Raw genomic sequence first — 25,235 nt, 5'->3', positions numbered from 1 at the left:
TAAAAATATGCCTCAAAATAATCCAAGTGATTTTAAATAGCACAAATGAGAGTTGGAACAATATACACTACTTGAAATAATACAACAAAATTCAACAATCAATACGATAAAACTCAAAATAGCTAAATCCAAACAAAATTAACAGCCATTTCAAAAAATCAGAAAGAGACTGCAGGGAAGATGGCGAAGTTAAGAGGATCCCAAGCTGACCTCCACCCAGAGACACACTGACACTCCAAATACATATAACACAACTCATTCTGAAAATGACCTGGAGACTAGCAGGACAGCTCTTCCACAGCTAGGGATATTTAAAAAAAAAAAAAAAAAAAAAAAAAAAGTCAAATCAAAAAAGGCAAGAGGGACTGAGAAGTGGTCAGAAACAAAAACCCCCTGCATGGTAACCCACAAATGGGAAAGCTATTACAGGAGTGGAAGTCCTTCCTGAGGAACAAGAAGATCAGGCCCCACTTCAGCAACCCCAGCCCCAGGAACCTGCACTGGAAAGACAAGACCCCATAACATCCAGCTTTGAAAGCCAGCAGGTATAACTCAGAACAAAAGGGCTATAAGAAATCAAGACTTCACTCTTGAAGGGCCTATATTATTACTCTAAAACCAAGCAAAAAGGCAGAGGTTTAAAGAGCACCTGGGTTGTAGGGGAAGGAGATTTACTAATTTTTAGGCATGCTCCAGAAGGAAGGGGGTCAATGGGAGCTTTCCCCCAGAAGAGAAGTGCTGGCAGGAGCCATTTTTTTAGCCTTCCTTCAGGCTAGGTGGCCTGACACAGGCAAGAGCCAGTTCTAACACTCCATCTTCCTTGTTAGCACAGCTCACCCCATTCAAGTGTGCTCCTGAAGACCCCACCAACCTGCCCATCCCACCAGGCACCCCCCCCCCATAGTGAACCCTGATTTGCCTCTCCCCACAGGCAGGCAGACTCAGCTGGGATGGGCATCTACCAAATACCAAATAATATTCTGGTAGAAAACCCCAGGGGGAAGTAGCACAGGGGAGGGCGATAAGCGGGGGAAGGCCAGCCCCATCTACCAGCACAACTACAGCAATCAGGGCCCAGTCAAAACAAGAAGGCACACAGAGCCCAAAGAGGGGATTGCACTACTGGGACCCAAGGGCATTTTCTATATAAGGTCACTGTTTCTCAGAGCAGGAAACATAACTGACCTATATACACACAAACAAAGAGTCAGACAAAATGAGGACCAAAGGGATACATTACAAACAAAAGAAAACAACGCCTCATAAACACAACAAAACAAAATGGACAAAAGAAATCTATCTGGTAAGGAGTTCAAAGTAATGGTCATAAAGATACTAACTGGGGTAGAGAGAAGAGTGTATGAATCAGTGAGACCTTCAACAAAAAGAACGAAAACATAAAAAGGAACTGATCAGAATACAAGAACAAGAAATGAAAAATACACTGGAGGGAGTCAACGGCAGATAGGGGATACTGAATGGATCATTTATCTGGAAGATGGAGTAGTGGAAACCAACCGAATGAACAATAAAAAGAAAAAAAAGGAATTTTAAAAAATTATTGTAGGTTAAGGGACCTCTGGAACAACATCAAATGTACTAACATCTACATCATAGGAGATGAGTGAGAAGAAAAGAGAAAGGTACAGGAAACTTACTTCAAGAAATAATTGAAAACTTCCCTAATGTGCAAAAGGAAATAAACATCTAAGTCCAGGAACTACAGAGAACCCTAGACAAGATGAACCTCAAAGAGGTCTACAACAAGACACACCATAATAACATCAAAAATTAAACAAAAAGGGACTCTTAAAAGCAGCAAGAGAAGAGCAAACTTCAGTACAAGGGAAACCAGACAAGGCTATCCACTTATTTTTCAGCACAAACTCTGCAGGCCAGAAAAGAGTGGCATAATAGAGTCTAAGTGCTGAACAGGAAAAAAAAAAACCCTACAACTAACACTCAACCTCACAAAGTTATCATTTTAACCTTACCATTTCATGATCATGAGAAATAGTTCCCTCAGACAAACAAAATTTAAAGTAGTCCATCACCACTAAACTGGTCTCACAAGAAATGTTAGAGAAACTTCTTTAAGTGGGAAAAAAAATCGTAAGAGGAATAAAGAGAACTATGAAGAGAAAAAATATCACTAATAAAAGCAAACATATTGTAAAGGTAGTAGATCAATCACAAAGCCATTATGAAGGTTAAAAGACACAGTAGCAAAATCAATTAAATCTATAAAAAAGTTAGTTAAGGGACACATAAAATAAGATGATGTGGGGGCGAAAAAATCCTATACCTAAAATGTAGATGGAAGGAATAAAACTGAAGTGCTTTTAGAATGTGATGGAATTTAAGCAACCATCAACTAAATATAGACTGCTATATACACAAGATATTATATATGAACCTCAAGGTAGCCACAAACCAAACCCCTATAGCAGATACACTAAACAATAAAGAGAAATGGTTCTAGGCATAATACTAAAAATGTTAGCAAATCATAAAGTAAAAAAGCAAGCGAAGAAAAAAGGAACAGAAAAACTATAAAACAATGAGAAAACAATTAATAAAATGGCAATATGCACATACCTATCAATAATTACTTTATATGTAAATGCATTTGAGCCAGAGACATAAGGTGACCTAATGGATAAAAAAGCAAGACCCATCTATGCTGCCTACAAAAGACTCACTTCAGACCTGAAGACACAAACTAATGAATGGATGAAAAATACATTGCATGCAAATGTAACAAAACAAACAAACAAAAGAAAAAGCTGGGGAAGGAACAGTTGCATCAAAAAAAATAGACTTTAAAACAAAAACTGTAACAAGAAACAAAGACAGGGATTACATAATAATAAAGTGATCAATCTAACAAGATAAAACCACTGTAAATATCCCAACACAGGAGCACCAAAATATAAAAAGCAAATTATTAACAGACATAAAGGGGAAAATGACCTTAATACAGTTAAAGCACAAATCTTCAACAATACACTTACATCAATGAATAGAATATCCACAAAGAAAATTAAAAAGGAAAAAGTGGTTTTGAAAGACACATTAGACCAGATGGATTTAACCCATATATGCAGAACATTCTAACCAAAAACAATACATTCTTTTCAAGTACACATGGAACATTCTCCAGGACAGGTCACATGTTAGAGCACAAAACAAGTCTCAGTAAGTACAAGAAAACTAAAATCTTATCAAGCATCTTTTCAGACTACAAGAGTATGAAACTAGAAATCAATTACAAGAAATTACAAGAATTACAAGAAAAAACACAAATACATGGAGGCTAAACAACGTAATATTAAACAATTGAAGTGTCAATGAAGACATGAAAACAGAAATCAAAAAATACCTAGAGACAAATGAAAAGGAAACACAATGGTCCAAAATCTTTGGGACACAGCAAAAGGAGTTCTAAGAGGGAAATTTATAGTCATAAAGGTATACCTCAAGAAAAAACAAGATCCAAGTAAGTATCTAACCTTACATCTATAAAAAAAAAAAGGAAAACAAGTGAAGTCCATAATAGGACAGAAAAAATAAAGATCAGATTGGAAATAAATGAGAGACCCTCCCCCCCAAAATAGAAAAGATCAATGAAACTAGGAGCCCATTCTGTGGAAAAGAAAAAAACTGCTATTACACCTTTCATCAGATTGATCAAGGATTAAAAAAAGGGGGAGGTGAAGAGAGAGGGACTCAAATAAATAAAATCAAACATGAAAGAAAAGAAGTTAAAACTGAAACCACATAAAAGCAAAGAATTACAAAAGACTATTAACAAAAATTATTTGCCAATAAACTGGACATCCTAGAAGAAATAGATAAATCTCTAAAACCATACACAATCTTCCAGGACTGAATCAATAGGAAAGAGAATATATGAACAGACCAATTGATTACAAATAATGAAACTGAATCAGTATCAAAAATCATCTAAAAACAGGGTGCCTGGGTGGCTCAGTGGGTTAAGCCGCTGCCTTCGGCTCAGGTCATGATCTCAGGGTCCTGGGATCGAGTCCCGCATCGGGCTCTCTGCTCAGCAGGGAGCCTGCTTCCTCCCCTCTCTCTCTCTGCCTGCCTCTCTGCCTACTTGTGATCTCTCTCTGTCAAATGAATAAATAAATAATCTTTAAAAAAAAAATCATCTAAAAACAAAAGCTTAGGATCAAATAGCTTCACAGGTGAATCCCATCAAACATTTAAAGAATTAATACCTATTCTTCTTAAGCTAGTCCAAAAACAGAAGAGGAAGAAATGCTTCCAAATTCATTTTATGAGGCCAGCATTAGCCTGATACCAAGCCCAGATGAGGACACTACAGAAAAAAAATTAATAAATAAAATTATGGACAAATAATGCTGATTAACATATATGCAAACATCCTCAATAAAGTATTTACAAATCAAATTCAAAATATATTAAAAAGATCATTCACCATGATCAAGTAGGATTTATGTCAATGATGCAAGGATGATTTGGTATCAGCAAATCAATCAACATGATACACCACATCAACAAAATGAAGGAGAAAAAAATCATATCATCATCTCAGTTGATGCTGAAAAAGCATATAACAAAATTCAACATCTGTTCATGAGAAAAACTCTCAGAGAATATACCTCAACATAATAAAGGTTATATATAACAAAGCCACACATAACATGATACTTAGTGGTGAAAAGCTGAAGGCTTTTCCTCTAAGACCAGGAAAAAGACAAGGATGTCCATTCTCCCTACTTCTACCCAATATAATATTGGTAGTCCAGGACTACAATGTAGTCAAACCAATATATAGAGATCTGTTATGTTTCTGTACACTAATAACAAACCAGCAGAAAGACAAATTAAGAAAACAATCTTACTACAACTGCATGAAGGAAATTGAAGACAATACAAATAAATGGAAAGAGACACTATGCTCATGGATTCAAAGAATTAATATTGTTAAAATGTCCATATTACCAATGCAATCTCTATCAAAATACTAATAGTATTTTTTACAAAACAAGAACAAAAGAATTCTAAAATTTGTATGGAAACACAAAAAGCCCTGAATAGCCAAGTAATCTTGAGAAAAAACAAACTTGGAAGTATTACAATCCCAGAATTCAAAACTATACTACAAAGCTATAGTAATCAAAACAGCATGGTACTGGCATAAAAACAGACCCATAGATCAATGGAACAGGATAGAGAGCCCATGTTAGGATAGAAATAAATCCATATTAATATGGTCAGTCAATCTATGACAAAGGAGGCAAAAATACACAATGAGGAAAAGATGGTCTCTTCAGTAAACAGTACTGGGAAAACAGAACAGCTACCTACAAAAGAACAAAACTATACCACTTTCTTACACCATAATCAAAAGTAAACTCAAAATAGATTAAAGACCTAAATGGAAGGCCTGAAAACATAAAAATCCTTTAAAAAAAATACAATGTAAGTTTTTGGACATCAGCCTTAGCAATATTTTTCAGGATCTGTCTCCCCAGCATGGGTAACAAAAGCAAAAATAAACAATTGGGACTTCACCAAACTAAAAAACTTGTACAGTAAAGGACAACATCAACAAAATGAAAGACAACCCACAGAATGGGAGAAAAATATCTTGAAATCATATATCCAATAAGGAGTTAACATCCAAAATACATAAGGAACCCTTGTGACTCAAAACGAAAAAAGCCAAACAATGTAATTTAAAAATGGGCAGAGGACCTGACCATTTTCCCAGACAGATGGCCAAGAGACACATGAAAAGATGCCCAACATTATTAATCATCAGAGAAATGCAAAATCAAAATCACAATGAAATATCACATCACACCTCCCAGAATGACTAGTATCAAAAAGACAAGAAATAAATGTTCACAGGATGTGGACAAAGTGGAACACTCATGCAGTGTTGCTGGGAGTGTAAACTGGTGTAACCACTATGGAAAACAGTACAGAGGTTCCTCAAAAAAACATAAAATAGATTGTACCTACCAACTTTTGTCCTACATTTTCCTTATACAAACCTTTAAGTATTTTCAGCATTTTGGAGACAATCTTTGAGACACCAATCTGCTATCTTTCCAGTGTTAGCCTCAGTAAAATAAATACCTTTCTTGTTTCACCATCATTCATCTCTCTGTCCTTGGATTTGTCAGTGGTGAGTGGCTGAACCTGTTCTGTTTGGAATTCCCAGAGCCAGGTGCTCTTTGCACCCCTGTATCCCGGTTACAATAGCAGTTTCATGATACTCTGAACAGCTAAAACAAAGAATCCCTTAAAATGAAAGTAACATTCTAATTACATCCCTCAAAATGACTTTCTCACTCAACATACACACATATACTTGAAGTCATCAATAACTTTTGGTCTGGGTTTTACAGATGAAGAACAATTAGAACAGCATTGCTCTGACCAATCTTCAATTATGTTAAGAACAGAAAGCTACTTAAAAGAATGCTACAGTTCCTACACACAGAAATCCATGCCTCGGGTTCTCGATACATATATAACAAATTAATGGTGTTTTATTCAATTATTATGGCTGCCTTCCTCCTACAGAGCTGACAAACTTGGCACTTCATTACACATACTCTCCTAAAAAGATGGCACACCTTTCTGGATCAGAGTAACAGTTCTGTGGTATTTTTTTGAAGCACAGTCTAAGCACAGTTTTAAGTCTAAGCACAGTTTTAAGGAACCTTTAACAGGGTTTTAGTAATTAAAAGAAAATATAGACTGTGCTTCAAAAAAATACCACAGAACTGTTATTCTGATAACAGTTTTTAAGAAACTATTCTGATAACAGGTTTTAAGGAACCTTTTAACAGGTTTTAGTAACCCTTTAATAGGGTTTTAGTTTGAATTGCAAGAAGAACCAAGATTTTCTCTGCTTAGAAAATCACTATATGTCTTCTAAGTCTAAGAACCAACAGAGAAAGAACTCTACTGAGAGCTGATTTAAAAAACAGAGAGAGAGAGAGAGAGAGAGAAAAGAGCCTTCTGAAATTATTTGCATGATTCCAGACCTCAGCATTGCTACACAATCACAATGGAAAGAATGTGTGGTAATTAACCAGCTTTAAATGCTGAAAGTATCCAAACAATCATTCTTTTTCCCTAATGTTTTATGAAAGGGGAAATCCTATAGTCTTCTTAATTACTGCTTCAACTTACTTTACTTCTAAAAAAAATGAAAACAAATAGTACTGAGTACCACTGCTCATGGATTTCTCCTCTCCTTTTAATTTAATGAGTATCTTACTTGGCATTGGATTCCATTTTACTTTATTCACTAAATCTATCACGAAGAATATTTAATTAATGCCTAGCTTTCAACAAGGAGGACAGAGGCATAATGACTATTTTCAATAATCTAAAATGAGGTTGTGGTAAAACAAAAGCTCAAAGAGAAGAGAGCAAGATGGTGGTGGAGTAGGAGAAACCTAGGCTCAACTCATTCAACAAACACAACTAGGTAATTATCAAATCACCCTAAATATCCCAGAAATCAACCTGAAGACTGACAGAACAAACTCCACAAATAAAGGCAGAGAAGAGACCACATTGAAGAAAGTTGGAAGCACAGAGAAGCAAGTTGGGAGAGAAACAGACCCTGGCTGCTGCAGTGGGGTGGGAGCTACAGTTGCAGGGAAGGGCAAGAGACAGACTAACATACAAGGGAGGGCACAGGGAAAACAAATCCCCACACCTATCAGCTTAGAAAGTGAGAGCAGATAAATTTCTTTTGTTCTTGCAACCAGTGGAGCTTACAGCCTGGAATTTTAAAGGTCAGTGTGCTTGGATCAGGACAGAGGACATTGGGACTGCTCTTAGAGAAAAGGGTCCACCAATACACAATGTGGATATAGCGATCTAAAGAGCATCAACAGCACACAGTTGGGAGGTTAGCTGCCCCTCCTGAGCATGTCCCAAAGAGGAAACCCTCAGAGAGACCCCTTGGAAACAAAGGATCTGGCATGCACCTTTCCTTCCCCCATCGATCAATATAAACTCACAGACACCAGACACCTGCAAGAATCAGCTCAGGGCCCATACTCATGCTTACACCAAACTCCCCCAGCCCCCTCGCTCCAGAATGGAACCACTACTACCAGTCAACCCTTGCCTCACTCCCAGTGCAGCAGGAACCCTCCCTCAGACAGCTGGCCCAAACCTCTACTCATACCAGAGGTGGTAACAGGTCTCATTTCACAAGCAGTCCAGAGCACACCTAGTTAAAACATGCCATATTCAGCCCAGGGACAAAATACAGCCCACAAGAGGCAAAGAGAGCCCCTACAGACAACTGGCTTGAAGGATAAAGTAGTCAGGACACAATAGATGAGTGCATGCAGCACATGTTGGAGGCACTCCCAGAAGCACCAGGCCATGGGGAACAGGGGAAACTATACTGCAGGGCACTATAGGACCTCTTCTTCATAAAGCCATTACACTTAAAAACAAAAGACATGGCTAACATTCCTAACACACAGAAACAGGTACAGAGACCTAGACAAAATGAGAAGACAAAGGAATTTATGTCTATGAAAGGATAGGACAAGGCCACCACCAGAAATCTAAGTGACAAAAATGTAAGTAACATTCCTGATGGAGAATTTAAAGCAATGATCATAAAGATATTAACTAGACTTGAGAGAAAACTAGAGAACATCAGTGAGACCATGAACACAGAGATAAGGATTAACAAAGCAGAGATAAAGGGAGGAACAAATTAATGACTTAGAAGACAGAGTAAAGGTAAGTAATCATGCTGAACAAAATAGAAATAAGAATTATGCAAAATGAGAATAAATTTAGGGAACTCAGTGACTCGATCAAAAGTAATAGCGTTCATATTGTAAGAGTCCCAGAAGAGAGAAAAGGGGGAAGAAAATTTATTTGAAAAAATAATAGCTAAAAACTTCCCCAATCTGGGGTAGGAAACAGACATCCAGATCCAGAAGGCATAGAAAACCCCCAACAAAACCAAAAAGGCAAATCTACAACAATACATATTGTAATTAAAATGCCTAAACACAGTAATAAGGAGAAAATTTTTACTAAAAATAGTAAGGCAAAAGAAAACAGTTACCTCCAAGGGAAATCCCATAATGTTATCAGCAGATTTTTCAGCAGAAATTTTCCAAGCCAGAAATGAGTGGCGTGCTATATTCAAAGTACTCAAAGAGGAAAACCTGCAGCCAAGAAAACTCTATCCAGCAAGGCTATCATTCAGAATAGGAAGAGAGAGAAAGAGTTTCCCAGACAAACATAAATGAAAATAAAGAGCTGACCACTAAACCAGCTCTGCAAGAAATATTAAAGGGCGCTCTTTGAGTGGAAAGGAAAGCTCAAAAATGACAGTATGAAGTCAGAAAACATAAAATCAGTAAAAAGGAATATTTCTGTAAAGAATCAGTCAAGGAACTCATAAAATTAAAGGATATAAAATACAAAAACATAGTACCTAAAATGTGTGGAGGAGAAAAGTAAAGAATGGGTCCAAACTTAAGCACCAACTTAAAATAGACTGCTGTATGTTGAAGATATTATACACAAACCTAATGGTAACCACAAATCAAAAACCGTTGATAAGTATGCAAAGAATAAACAGAAAGAAATCCAAATATATCACTACAGAAAGCCAGCAAACTAAGAAATAGAAAAAGACAAGAAAGGATCAGAGAACATCTTCAGAAACAAACAAAAAACAAGTAAAATGACTATTAATACATATATGTCAATAATTAGTTTGAATGTAAACGGAGTGAGTACATACTCCAACTAGAAGATACAGGGTGACAGAGTGGATTAAAAGAAGAAGAAAAAGAAAGAAAGAAAGAAAGAAAGAGAAAGAAAATAAATAAATATTCTTCTAGATGCTGCCTACAAGAGACTTTTTAGATCTAAAGACACCTGCAAATTAAAAGTGAGAGGATGGAGAAATAAGTATCATGCAAATGCATATCCAAAAAAGCCAGAGTAGCAATAATTTCTTCAGATAAAATAGACATAAAACAACAATTATAACAAGAGACAAAGAAGGATATCATACAATAATAAAAGGGACAACCCAACAAGAAGCTCTAACAATTTTAAATATTTATGTACCAAATATAGGAGCACCTAAATATATAAAACAGTTAATAACAAACATAAAGGAAGTAATTGATAATAATACAATAGTAGGGGACCTTAACACCCCACTTACATCAATGTACAGAACATCTAAATAGAAAATCAACAAAGAAAAAATGGCTTTGAAGAACACACTGGACCAGAAGGATTTAACAGATATATTCAGAACATTCCATCCAAAAACAGCAGAACACACATTCTTTCCAAGTACACATGGAACATTTTCCAGAATAGATCACATATTGGGCCATAAAACAAGCCTCAACAATTTCAAAGAGATCGAGGTCATACCATGCATCTTTTCTGACCACAACATTATGAAACTAGAAGTCAACCACAAGAAAATATCTGGAAAGACCGCAAGAAAAAATCTGGAAAGACCACAAATACATGGAGGTTATAAAGAACATACTACTACATAATGAATGGGACAACCAGGAAATAAAAGAAGAAACTTTAAAAGTACATGGAAACAAATGAAAGTGAAAACACAACAGTCCAAAATGTTTGGGATGCAGCAAAAGCAGTTCTAAGAGGGAAGTTTATAGCAATACAGGCCTACCTCAGATGAAAGAAAAATCTCAAATAAACAACCTAATCTTTCACCTAAGGAACTAGAAAAAGAACAACAATAAAGCCTTAAGCCAGCAGAAGAAAGGAAATAAGAAAGTCTAGAGTAGAAATAAGTAATATAAAAACTAAAAAATAAACAGAACAGATCAATGGAACCAGGAGCTGCTTTTTTTTTTCTTAAACATCAGTAGAATTGACAAACTTCCATCTAGACTTATCAAGAAAAAAAGAGAAGGGACCAAAAAAAAAAAAAAAAAATCACAAATGAGAGAGAAGAAATAACAAGCAACCCCACAGAAATTAAAAAAAAAAAAAAAAATTTTAAGAAAATAGCATGAAAAACTACCTGCCAACAAACTGGACAACCTTGGAGAAATGATAAATTCGAAGAAAACAAACAAATTCAAAGAAAACAAAAACTAAAACATGAAGAAAAAGAAAATTTGAACAGACTGATTATCAGCAAAGAAATTGAATCAGTAATCAAAAAACTCGCAACAAATAAAAATCAAAAATCAGATGGCTTCATGGATGAATTCGACCAAGCATTTAAAGACTTAATACCTATTCTTTTCAATCTGTTTCAAAAAATGCAAGAGGAGGGGTGCCTGGGTAGCTCAGTGGATTAAAGCCTATGCCTTCATCTCAGGTCATGATCCCAGAATCGAGCCCCACATCAGGCTCTCTGCTCAGCACGGAGCCTGCTTCCTCCTCTCCCTCTGCTTGCCTCTGCCTGCATCTTTGCCTACTTGTGATCTCTCTGTCAAATAAATAAATAAAATCTTGGAAAAATAAAATGCAAGAGGAAGGAGAACTACCAAATTCATTCTATGAGGCCAGCATTATCTTGATACCAAAACCAGATAAAGACAACACAAAAAAAGAGCTATGGGCCAATATTCCTGAAGAACGCTGATGTAAACATCCTCAAAAAAATACTAGCAAAACAAATCTAACAATACATTAAAAAAAAAAATCAATCCCCATAATTAAGTGGGATTTATTCCTGGACTGCAAGGTGGTTCAATATTTGCAAATCAATCAACATAATACATCACATCATTAAGAGAAAGAATGAGAACCACATGATCCTTCCAAAAGATGCAGAAAAAGCATTCGACATAGTACAACATCCATTCATGACACAAACACTCAACAAAGTAGGTTTAGAGGAAATATATCTCAACATAAAAAAGGCCGTATATGAAAAACCCACAGCTAACATCATACTTAATAGGGAAAAACTGAGAGTTTTTCCCCAAAAGTCAGGAACAAGACAAGGTTTACTCTCACCACTTCTATTCATTCTGTTCACTGGAGGTCCTGGCCACAGCAATTAGACAACAAAAAGAAATAAAATCCATCAAAATCATTAAAGAAGAAGTTAAACTTCCGGTATCTGCAGGTGACATGATACTAGAGAAAACCTGAAAGACTTCACCAAAAAACTGCTAGAACTGATAAACGAATGCAATAAAGACTCAGGATACAAAAGCAATCCCCAGAAGTTTGTCGTATATTTATACACCAAAAATGAAGCAAAAGGAGGAGGAATGAAGAGAACAATACCATTTACAACTGCACCAAAAATAATAAGATACCTAGGAACAAACCTAACCAAAGAGATTAAAGATATGTACCCTAAAAACTATAAAACACTGATGAAAAGAAATGAAGATGACACTAAATAATGGAAAGACATTCCATGCTCATGGATTGGAAGAACAAATATTGTTAAAATGTCCATCCTGATGGGAAATGTTGGAGTTCAGATCTGATGGCCAAGAAAAAATTTTTCAAACTTCTTTGATGCAAAAAGGTGGTTTTATTAAAGCCAAAGGGCAGGACCCAAGGGTAGAAACCGCTGTCCCTGGATTGTGAGAAGCAACTGATAATACTTGGGAGTTGGGGGAAGTAAAGATAAAGGGAAGTTTCGAAATAGACTTTCATATGCTAAAGACTCATAGGATCCTGGAGAGCTACCTATTGTCAAGCTAAGGTAGTTTTTCCCACTAGCAAAACACTGACATTAAGATTGGGAGTTCCTGGAGGAAAGTTATACTCTGCCTGCCTCAAGTGTTTGTCAATAGGATGCAGGTCATAAGCAAATTTAATTTTATCTGCATTTCTTTTTTTACCTTTGTTCTCTATATCATATACTACCTAAAGCTATCTACACATTTAATCCAGTCCCTATCAAAATACCAAACAGCATTTCTCAAAGAACTACAACAAACAATCCTAAAATTTGTATAGAATCTCAAAACCCCAAACAGCCAAAGTGATCTTGAAAAAGAAAAGCAAAGCTAGAGACATCACAATTCCAGACTTCAAGTTATCTTACAAAGTTGTAGTGATCAAGATAGTATGGTAATGGCACAAAAATAGAAACATAGATCAGTGGAACAGAACAGCAAACCCAGAAATGGATGCCCAGCTATAAGATCAACTCATCTTCGACAAAGTAGCAAAGAATAACCAATGGGAAAAGGACAGCCTCTTCAACAACTGGTGTTGGAAAACTACACAGCCACATGCAAAAGAATGAATGAAACTGGACCACTTTGTTATACGGTACACATAAATAAATTCAAAATGGATTAAAGACCCTTCCAATTGGAATCATTGTGCTTCCCAGTAAGAGCATTCCTCCCTTTGGAACTAAAATGTCTAGGCCAGCAGCGCATAAGGTCATGGAAAGAGGCACTAAAAATTTTTGTTCATGGGCAGGGGAGGGAGGTACCTGGGTGGCTCAGTGGGTTAAGCCTCTGCCTTTGGCTCAGGTCATGATCTCAGGGTCCTGGGATGAGCCCCACATCGGGCTCTCTGCACAGCGGGGAGCCTGCTTCTTCCTCTCTGCAGGCCTTTCTGCCTACTTGTGATCTCTCTCTCTGTGTTGAATAAATAAATAAAATCTTTAAAAAAAAATGTTTTTGCTCATGGTCAGTAGGGGTCATAATGAATGGAGCCACTTCCATTCTACGTACCCCTTGATTCCTGAACCTATTATGAATCCTGGCTATGGGAGAAACACCATCATATAATGGATGCTAATTCTGACCATATACAACCTTCTTAAGAACCCCGTCCCAGTGCTGCAAAAAACTGACACATCTAGCTGACACTGTAACTTAAGTCTTCAAAAGTCTATTCTAACCATTCTATCAAGTCAGTTGCTTCGGGATAGTAAGAAACATAAGACCAATGAATTCCACAAAATGTAATTCTTTTGCTCTGAAATAAGTTCCTTGATCAGAAGCATGCTGTAAGGAATATCATAATGGTGGATAAGGGCATTCTGTAAGCCCACAGATTGGTTTGGCAGAAGCGCTGCATGTAGGAAAGGCAAATCCATATCTAGATTAAGTGTCTATTCCAGTAACAACAAATCAATGCCACTTCCATGATGCTAGCACACCCATGTAATCAACCTGCCTCCAGTTAGCGAGCTAATCACCACAGGGAATGGTGTCATATAAGGAATTCAGTGTTACTCTCTGCTGATGACAGACTGGGCACTTAGCATTGGCTGTAACCAGACAGGTCTAAATGAGTGAAAAGTCTATGTTGCTAAGTCCATGTATAACCTCCAACCCTGCTACTACAGCCACGTTAATTCATGAGCTCACTGGACAATAACAGGGATGGGTGGAAAGAGGCAGACCACAAAATGGGTCATCTTATTCACTTGATTATTAAAATCCTCTTCAGCTGAGGTCACTCTTTGGTTAAGCATTTACATGGAACACAAACATCTTCACATTCTTTTGTCCAGAGACGTCTATCTACATACCTCACCTCTTCTCCAAATTTTCTTGTCACCAGTTTTTCAACCATATTCCTCCCCAGTCCCTGACCATCCAGCCAAACCACTGGTCATAACCCATGAAACAATACAATCATCCATCTGCCCACTTCTCCTTCCAAACAAAGTGAGCAACCAGGTGCACTGCCCAAAGTCCTCCCCACTGGAAGGATTGGCCTTCACCACTGTCTTTCAGGGATACTCCAGAGTGGGGCCACAGGGCTGCAGCTGCCCATTTTCAGGTGGTACCTGCATACTATGAAGAACCATCTGTAAATCACATCTGAGTCTTGTCTTACAGTCAATTAACCTTAGGGAACTTCCCATGAAGCCTTCAGTGCAGTCTCAGAAAAAAGAAGATGCTGGCAGAGGGATGCCTAGGTGGCTCAGTCGGTTAAGCAGCTGCCTTCGGCTTGGGTCATGATCCCAGGATCCTGGGATCAAGTCCCACATTAGGTTCCTTGCTCAGCAGGGAGTCTGCTTCTCTCTCTGCCTCTGCCTGCCACTTTGTGTCCTTGTGCTCTCTCTCTCTCTGAAAAATAAATAAATAAAATCTTAAAAAAGAAGAAGAAGAAGAAGAAGAAGATGCTAGCAGAGCAGGGACTACGGGCACTTGAGCCCTTTCTTCTTGTAAAGTATTGTGTCTTCCAGGCCTACTCGGGCCTGATTACACTTGATCTTAGCCAAAAGGCCGAGAAGCGATTCTCAGGCCTGATTAGATACATACTATTTCCATTTGACGATAGACCGCTGCTGCCCATGCCCAACTTTATGGTTTGGTGGGTCAGATAACCACCCACTTAGTACCGAGCAGTTCAGGTCCCACAGTAACTTGGTGGCCCACAGTTAAGCAGAATCTACGACCCATTAGCAAATCAACAGCTATTTCTCAGAAAGGCATAGTTATCGGTAGAGAAGGGCAGGCTTTGGTCTAAATCCTAAGAATCTGTACTATGATTTACCTATCACAGCCTGATAAAGGTTCTAAACACCCCACTGACACTGCCACTGATACCCAAACACCACTGAATCTGCTGTATCATATGACCCCAGCAACAGAGCAGCTTGCACAGAGACCTCAACCTACTGCAGAGCATTCTCTTGTTCTGGGTGCCACTGAATACTCGTTTTCAAACATAATAAGAGGAATAAAAGAAAATAAAGAGATGCATCTTGGAAATACCTAACCTTACAGTCCCTTGTGAAAAAAATGAAAAATACATACATGCATACCCAGGGGAACCTAGTTGGTTAAGCATTTGACTCTTGGTTTTGGCTCTGGTCATGATCTCAGGATAGTGAAACTGAGCGCCACGCTGGGCTCTGGACACAGTGCAGAGTCTGCTTAAAGACCCTCTCTCCCTCTTCCTCTGCCCCTCCCCTCCATGCTCTCTCTCAAATAAATAAATAAATTTTTTTTTTAATCTGTAAGTTAGTCAAAGATCTGATTTTTATTCACCCAGTAATTATTTAATAAAAACCAACTACATGCTACTGAAGAATATAATGATCAATAAAGCCACTGTCTTAGATTAGAGAAGAAAGTATCAATACATAATGTAAACTACAATAAAAGTTTAAAAATGTTGAGGTCCTATGCCCATGCCCATGCTTTCACCTCCTCAGATGCCTTGGAACCTTCTTCAGAATGTCTTATGTATCAGCTCCCCTTATTCATCATTCCTCTTCTGTTCGTTAACTCAATAGGTATTAACTAGCACCTCTGATGTTCAAGACCCCTGTTAGGCACTAAGGATATAACGGTAGTAAAATTGGCCCTTGCCTCATGGTACTTAGTCTGGCAAAGAGGAAGAAATAAGCTGTAAAAACATATGCAACCACACAAGTCTGCAAAGACTGAGGGCAAAAAGGAATCTGAACATCTCCAGAAGGTCAGGTAAGACTTCCTCATCAGCAGAAGCCTTGAATACTTGCCTCCAAAGCCAGAATGAGCAGGAGGCACTTCCAGTTAAATATGGAGTATTGAACATGCACGTTTACTACCATTCCCTTCTAAAACACCACTAAAATGACAGATATATGAACAGATAATTCACAGAATTACCCATGTGGACAATAATTACGTGGAAAAATGGTCATTCTCATTAGTAATCAGGGGCAGAGATGTTAGTGACAATGAAACTTATACCCATGAGATTAGCAAAAAAAATACAAAAGTAATTATACCAAATATTGGCAAGGATGAAGAAACATTCTCAGATATTAATAATGAGAGCAAAGTGGGAAGAAAGGCTTTGCAGAATAATTTAATAATACCTAACTTGAAGATGTTCTTACCATAAGAACCAGCAAATTCTATGGCAGACCCTAGAAAAATTCCTTCACATGCATCAGAAAAAATGAAGAAAATTCATTGCCATGTTGTTTAAAATACCAAAAAAAGAAATAATCTAAAAGTCCATTTAGATAGATGAAATTAATAATTAGCAAAAGCCATTAAACATGATAAAGTAGTATAAATGAAAAAACTAGTGCTATATGTATCAACATGGATAAATTTCATAAACATATTATTGAGTAAACAAAGGAGGTAGCAGCAAAATAAATAAAATACTTAACAAAAAAAAATTTTTTTTTTTAAAGATTTTATTTATTTATTTGACAGAGAGAAATTACAAGTACACTGAGAGGCAGGCAGAGAGAGAGAGAGAAGGAAGCAGGCTCCCTGCCGAGCAGAGAGCCCGATGTGGGACTCGATCCCAGGACCCTGAGATCATGACCTGAGCCGAAGGCAGCGGCTTAACCCACTGAGCCACCCAGGCACCCCAACAAAAAATTTAATTAAAAAATTCCATAGACCCCCTATCTCACACAATAAACCAAAGTTAACTCAAAATGGATCAATGAGCTAAATACAACTAAAACTACAGAAGAAAACAAAGGGGAAATCATTACCTTCATTTGGCAATGGATTCTTTGATATGACACCAAAAGCACAGGCAACAATAGAAAAACTCACTAAATTTAATCAAAAATTTAAAAGCTTTGTGTATCAAAGGGCATTAACCAGAAAAGGAAACAGGGACTCTGGAGTGGCGCAGTTAGTTATGCATCCGCCTCCAGCTCAGGTCATGATCTTGGGGTCCTGGGACTGAGCCCCGCATCCGGCTCCCTGCTTAGCAGGGTGTCTGCTTCTCCCTCTCCCTCTCTCTTTCCCTCTGTCCCTTCTCCCACCTGTTTTCTCTCTCTCTCTCTCATATAAATAAATAAAATCTTTAAAAAAAAAAACAAATACAAAAGAGAAAACACTATCTACAGAATTAGGAAAACATTAGCATATCATTTATCTAATAATGGTCTAGTATCCAGAAGAACTCTTAAAACTCAACAACAAAAAGATAAGCAACCCAATTTCAAAATCAGCAAAAGAACTGAATAAACACTTCAAGAAAGATAAAAATAACCAAAAACACTTAGAAAGCATTGTTTAATATCATCATTAGGGAAATACAAATCAAAACCACAACGAGGTAGCAGTTCACATCCACTAGAATGGCTATAAACAAAAAAAGAAGAAAAAAAAAGTGTTGAAGATGTGGAAAAACTGGAATCCTCATACATTGCTGGTAGGAAATAATATATACAGCCCCTTAAGAAAATAGCTTAGCAATTTCTCAACATGGTAAATACAGAATTATCACATTAACCAGCAATTCTACTCCTACATACCTACATATATGCCCAAGAAAACTGAATACAAGTACACAAACAAATACTGCCACACAAATGCTACAGTAGCACTATTCACAATAGTTATACACTTTAAAATATTACACATTTTAAAATGATTATATACTAGTTATACACTTTAAAATGATTAATTCTATATTATGTTTCACCTCAGTAAAAAAAAACAAAAAGAAGTGTTCAAAAAAAGTTTGAAGCGTCCACTGCAGTACCTGCTATATTACAGATACTTAAAAACAGAGACTACTATTATTGCCTCTACTATATATTGCTCTATAGAATCACAATATATCACTGCAGTATCTGTTCCATAAACGCAGGTAGCAGTCACTATATTTGTGATATTGAATAACTGCCTCAATCCAGGATCTTAACCTCTAAAACTCACTTTCTTACGAAAACTTTGTATCCTTGTATTTACAGCAGGCTATTATTCTCACAGAACTTGCCATTCACAACTATTGAAACTTCTAGTATCCAAACCCCTCTTCCTCAGCCTACCAATAACTCCTCCTCTGTAACTCCCAACTTAGTTACTACTAGTAAAGCTTTATTTATTTCTTCCTTGATTGCTCTTTGTCCTTATAAATGCCTGTTTCTTTTCCATATGTCTAACATGGAGTGTTAAACACCAATAAATTCACTCAATACACTCAGTACGTGATAGACCAATCCACGGGCAAATTTTTGTACTTCCTCAACTGAGACTAATCAATCTGAGGAACAGAAAGAGAAAGAAGGGAACCAAACAGATCCTCTGAGACCTGATGGTCTTGGGAAACCATGGGATGGGAAACCATCAAGCATGCCAACAAACGCACTATGGCAATCCCAGAAGAAGAAAGAGAGAAAGGGGCAGAAAAAATATTTGAAGAAATAATGGCCAAAAACTTTCCAAAGTGTACTTCCCAAAATACAAACATACAACAGACACACACACACACACACCAGCAAAAGATGGATTCCGAAACATTTTATAGAGTGGGAAAAAAGTCTATGCTGATTAAAGAATTAGATCCAGCCTTATGATTCCCAATTCACCACCTGAACAACCTGATGAATTATTTTGATCAAATGAAAGTAACTATGATAATAATATCCATGGCCCTTCTTTGTGGGAGAAAAAAAAATCTCCAAAAATTTCATGTATATGTTGTCTCACTTGTTCGTAAGATTTTCTATTCCTAAGTATTTTGTAAAACTCACACAATAAAATGTTTTGCAATCTGATATGATTCTAAGTGGTCAGAGAACTTCTCATCAATCATATGGAAATCATTTTTATGTTCATGACTGTGACAATGAGAATAACCTCTGTGGCACTCCTTTCTTCTGCTGATAACAAGAAAAGCAAGATCAGTAACACCTAACTTTGGAACTAAAGAAAATAAACTCAATGCATCAATGAAAATAAAGTCTCCTTCAAATGACTCTTACAACAAAATGTAGTATACAAGTATTCTTAACTAATATGACTTGGGGGGGGGGGATCACATATACTAAATAAGCAAGAGATATTTTACAACACCAGTCACGTTAATCAGAAGCTAGTTCTAAAAAGAAATCAATAAAATGTACCTCTCCTGCATAACAGACAAAAGAAACCTAAAATATCTAAATACTTCATAAAAACTATCAGCAATAAATAAAAAATGTTCTTCCCATTCTGCAGAAAAGAAAATATTCATCTCAATTTGTCTTGTGATTCAGGGCAGGTGGCCCATTTAATGCCACTTAGGTATCATTAACTTATTTTCAATTTTTCATACTCAATTTGGGCAAACTATAAATAAAAGGTATAACCTCATTTTAAGTTGTCTTTATCAAATTCATAATTAAAATAATCATACTAGGGGCGCCTGGGTGGCTCAGTGGGTTAAAGCCTCCGCCTTTAGCTCAGGTCATGATCCCAGGGTCCTGGGATCAAGCCCTGCATTGGGCTCTCTGCTCAGCAGGGAGCCTGCTTCCCTTCCTCTCTCTGCCTGCCTCTGCCTACTTGTGATCTCTCTCTATCAAATAAATAAATAAAATTTAAAAAAAATAAAAACTCAATTATCTTTAAAAAATAAAATAAAATAATCACACTCTCACTTTTATTAACTATCTTGGATTGATTTAGTTTTTTAGTAATATTCATGCAGCCCCTATCAGTGAAGCACACGCACAGATCAATGGATCTCACATAATACTGCAACACTGTCTACCACAACTGCAGAAGTTCTGAATTCTCATAACACATCAGTCAAGCATCTTGAAATGATCATGCAGATCGTCTCTTACCACGAGGTTGGACACAACATAAAAGGTGATTTGGCTGGTCTCTCCATTATCTAGGCCTACTTTTGGTAGAAGATACACATGGTCAATGATAACAAGGCTGACAAAAGGAAAAGAAAGTCAGTTGTCCCTGAATACCAGGAAAAAGTGTTTTCGCACTTCACAAAATTGTGGTTACTTCATTTACATACTTCGCCTACAAGACTCTCTGTTTGGACTGCGTTATATATATGCCAAAATGTACATATCCTTCTAAGGAAAATAGCTTTAAGAGAATTATTATATGTTGCATTTTAAAGTGAGTAACATCATCTCTATTCTTCATTTATTAAATCTGTAACTAAAAAAAAATGCTTCCCATTTCAAAATTTTAAAAATTGTTGTATCCCTCACTAGTAACATTAAATGTATCCCTAATTCTTTTTTTTTTTTTTTAAGATTTATTTATTTGTTTATTTATTTGAGAGAAAGAGAGAGAGCCTGGGGGAAGAGGAGGGGCAGAAGAAGAGGGAGAAGACAACTCCCCACTGAGCAGGTAGCTTGATGTGGGGCTCCATCTCAGGACTCTGGGATCATGACCTTAGCTGAAGGCAGATGCTTAACTGACTGGGCCACCCAGGTGCCCTAAACTTATCCCTAATTCTTTAATAGGATTCTATGGCATATAGCTAACAAATATCTTTTTGAAGATCTGACAGAGAAGGAAAGAGGGTACAGGTAAAGAAATGTCTAAATTTAAAATTTAAAAATATAAAAAGACATAAATTGGGGTACACATTTTAGAATTGACTAATACTATCTCACGTTGAGTTATTAATTTAATAAGTTTATTTCAAGCATCAAAATTAAGACAGATTCAGAATAAACACAATATATACAAAATGCTTACAAGAACTCAGCAGTGTAGTCTATGAGTAAAACAAGATTCAGGAAGACCTGTGATCAAACCCTAATTCTACCACTTACTATTATGCAACCTTGGATAAGTGCTCACTTGTCTGAGACTTAATTTCTCTGGCTATGAATTGAGAAAAATACTACCTACCTCAGAAGGTACTGATTGGATTTTAATAAAACAACATATAGAGTATCTGCATGATGCTAGACTCAAAGACTACTATAATTCTTATCAAAAATAGAACATGAATTGTATTTCACATGACACAAAATGCATCAGGAATTCTGTTTAGATCACTCGCAGCAAAATAACAATGTCGGCAGAAAAATCATTTAACTATTTTAGACTCTACACCTATAAAAGAAATAGTTTGAACTAGATGGTTTCTGAAATTCTAGGATTCTACCTTCAAGTGATGCCCAGAAATTTTGCTCCCAAATTTATTACAATAAAAAACCCAGAGGAAAAAAATCTAAGAACATCAAATGAAACAAACAGGCGGTGTATATTAAGAATCTGAAAAAAATTTCATGCACTTCGAGTAACAACCACATTTAAAAATATAAATTAAAAGAATCTTACCAGAGTTATGTAAAAGATGTTTAATGTTAATTCTAACTGGAAAAACTTAACTAACTATAAATCAAGAACTTACAAATCAAGTTCTCAAAAAATTCATGACATAGTAAACACTTACAATGTAATGCTAAGTGACAAGGGAAAAATATAAAACAACATTTATAGTTGTTTTTAAAATGTTTGTAAAATTAAAAGAGTGAAAGAAAAGCCAGCAAAATATTAGCAGAGGTTATTTCATATTAACAGAAATGGATTAGATTTTTTCTGTTGGATTATTTCCCAATTTTACTCTATACAACTATGATCTCCATAATGAAAAAAAAAAGAAGTACAATATTCATTCATGATTTAAAAAAAAAAAAAAAAAAAAACTAGAAGCTAAGAAAACTCCCCCAAACTGATGAAAACTGTTTACAAAAAACCTACAGCTAATTATTTAATGAAAAAGATTGCATGCCTTACCCACTAAGATGAAAACCAAGGCAAGGATGCCTACTCTTACCTGTCCTATTCAACATCATAGTGGAGGTCCTAGACAGTACAATTAAACAAGAAAATGAACTACAGCAGACCCTTAACTCAAGTTCAGGTAAGGGGCACCAACACCCTAACAGTCAAAAATCTGTATATAACTTCTGATTGAACGATAACTTTAAATTACAAATTATATAGTTCAATAAACCTAAATTTTAAAGGACATAGGACATGCCCTTTTGAAAAATATGCATCAAATTAAATGAGCTTAACCCATCTCACTGGTTTTGCGGGTAGGGGAGACTGAGGAAACAAAAAAAAATCCTTAGAAATACTGCAAATCAAGGGCAACTCGGTGGCTCAGTGGGTTAAGCCGCTGCCTTCAGCTCAGGTCATGATCTCAGGGTTCTGGGATCGAGTTCCGCATCGGGCTCTCTGCTCAGCAGGGAGCCTGCTTCCTCCTCTCTCTCTCTCTGCCTGTCTCTCCATCTACTTGTGATTTCTCTCTGTCAAATAAATAAATAAAATCTTAAAAAAAAATTTTTTTTAAAAAAGAAAAAAGAAAAAAAAGAAAAAGAAAAAGAAATACTGCAAATCAAAAAAACTAACTAATTATCAAGACTTATAAGTAAGAAGAAACAGACATTGACATGAAGAATTAATCTACAGAGGTTGTCTTTTTCATTAAGGTCCCATTTTTGGACGGCAAAAAATAAAACTTGATGAACTTACAAGACCAAAAGTTCTAAGGAACAGGTTGATAAAGGAGCACTGTGATTAAGAGCAAGAATCTGGGGACAAGTCACCTAACACTCCCTTCCAGTTTAGTAATGGAAATAGTCTCATCCAGTCCAATGCACTGCCTCCACAAATACTATTAAGAGAAATATAATAAACCTTCCAATAACTAAACAATCCCATATACTTCATAAATCATACATCTACAGCTAAGGGAACAAGATAAAATGCTTCTTGTGTGGCAAACTCCTATTTATCCACTTAACCTTCAGATCAACTAATTCCTTTTTGTTTTTACTGTCACCAAAAAATAAATAAATAAATAAGTGCTGTCGCTCTCTGATGACTCTGCAGTTTCTTTTTGACTGGTATTAAGATGGTTATAAAAGGCTCTAAGAAGTTTTGAGCTTATTACTCCACTAAGAAGATACATTTTTCCATGTATTATAGAGGTAAATTGTAACTTCCATCACTGTTTTCTTTATGTTTATTCCATTTGGCTTATCCTGTTGCTAGGATACCAATTCATAGTAAGATTTCCAAGCCCACAGAACAGCTTTCCTAGCCAGCCAACTTTGTAACCAGGACGATTGTGGACCACACAATTTTCTGGCTAGCCTGCACCACGCAGGTGCACTCTCCCTGGCATCTCTCCTGCTCCATCTACCTAACAGGCACAGTACGTATTGCCAATTCCTTCATTGCAACAGAAATTGTAGCACAGGGCAAACAGGATAATTAGAAATGTAGAGCTCTCTGATGTCAGAGAACAAAGTGAATCCACTGTCACTCCCTGTTCTCCCACCCAACTAAATAATCTGGGTATTTTGCCTTAAACTGTAGGGCGAAATGTTAGCCCACCCCAATCACTTCCCCCAGAAATATGCAAACACCACTCCCAAAAGCCATCACCCAACTACCGCCCGGCTAAATACTTGGAGAGGAAGGTGGCATCAGTGTCTGTACAGTTCGGAAAGGAAGGGGAGGAAAGGAGTCGGAATTCTTAAGGGACTGCTGAGTCACCTACAGCTGTGGCCAGGACTTCACCCTCCAGGAAATCAGGCTCTGCCCCAACTCCCATCATGGAAGCAAGTGAGAGTAGCAGCAGCAACATCCTCCTACCAAAAAAACATCCAGCACTGCTTTTAATAGTGTTACCCCTCCTTAAAGTGAAGCCAGAAATAGGTTTCATGTCCAAAGCTTTCCACAGTACACACCATGGGAGATGGAAGAAACATCTTTATTGTGGGGAAAGGGGGCGCACTTAGAGGGATGAAGGATGCCTCACCACTTAAGTTACTAGCTCCGGCCTTAATCCCCAAATGCCACTTGCACCGCAACATGTGGCCCGGAGTAACTACAAGGACATGTGGCTGACGGACGTCGCAGAGCCTTTACGCCGGTGTGCACAGCCCAGGGGGGTGGGGGTGGGGGACACAACTCAGGCGCCATCGGAGAAAACTCGGCAAGGATCTAAGTCTCCGTTCGGTGGGAGGTTCGGTGACACAATAATCACGTGAACTTGTCCGTAGACGTTCGGAAAGACGCGATTCTGGAACGTGCAGGGGCAGAAACCAGCCGGCAGGGCCAGTACCGGTCGGCACCCGCGGCCGGGTGGGCGCGGTTCCGTTCCAGCCCCGGGCGGGTCACGCCTCCGACTTCGAGTCCCGGCGACCTCCGGGGGCGAGGCCGGAGCCGGCGCGAGGCGGACGCCTGGCCGCGCTCCCCGCCCGCGCCCAGGCCGCCTCGGCGCGCCGCCGGCCTCGCGCGGTCCCGGCCCCCAGACCCAGGCCCGGAAGGCGAGCGTCCATTTACCTGCTGCCCGCTCTGGCTGCCGCCGCCGCCGCCGCCGCGCCGCTCACCCACGCTGCCAGGTGAGCCACCCAGCACACGGCCCCCCACGCGCACACCCGGGGCACGACCCCAAACCCGTGAGGCGGGGGAACCGCGACCCCAGCCACACGAGTTAGGGTAGCCCACGCACCACCCGGCTTCGAACACCTCTGCCCCCGGAAG

General features: G+C 37.8%; 1 protein-coding gene across 6 annotated transcripts in view; it reads right to left on the bottom strand.

Annotated features, from left to right (window-relative positions):
- Positions 1 to 25,231, bottom strand: part of CCDC91 (coiled-coil domain containing 91) — a 347,143-nt gene extending 321,912 nt beyond the window's left edge. For 3 of the 6 annotated variants that reach the window (XR_009356756.1, XM_059185852.1, XM_059185851.1), the window contains exon 1: positions 25,035 to 25,230. The gene's annotated coding sequence lies outside the window, so the exon portion shown is untranslated. Of the gene's footprint in view, positions 1 to 25,034 lie in introns of all 6 variants that reach the window. The other 3 variants (XM_059185849.1, XM_059185848.1, XM_059185850.1) reach the window with 2 other exon arrangements.
- Positions 25,232 to 25,235: the final 4 nt, after the last annotated feature.

This window comes from Mustela lutreola, chromosome 8 (assembly GCF_030435805.1).
Source record: "Mustela lutreola isolate mMusLut2 chromosome 8, mMusLut2.pri, whole genome shotgun sequence".
In the NCBI taxonomy this organism is placed as follows: domain Eukaryota; kingdom Metazoa; phylum Chordata; class Mammalia; order Carnivora; family Mustelidae; genus Mustela; species Mustela lutreola.
This window is presented reverse-complemented; position numbering and strand designations above follow the sequence as displayed.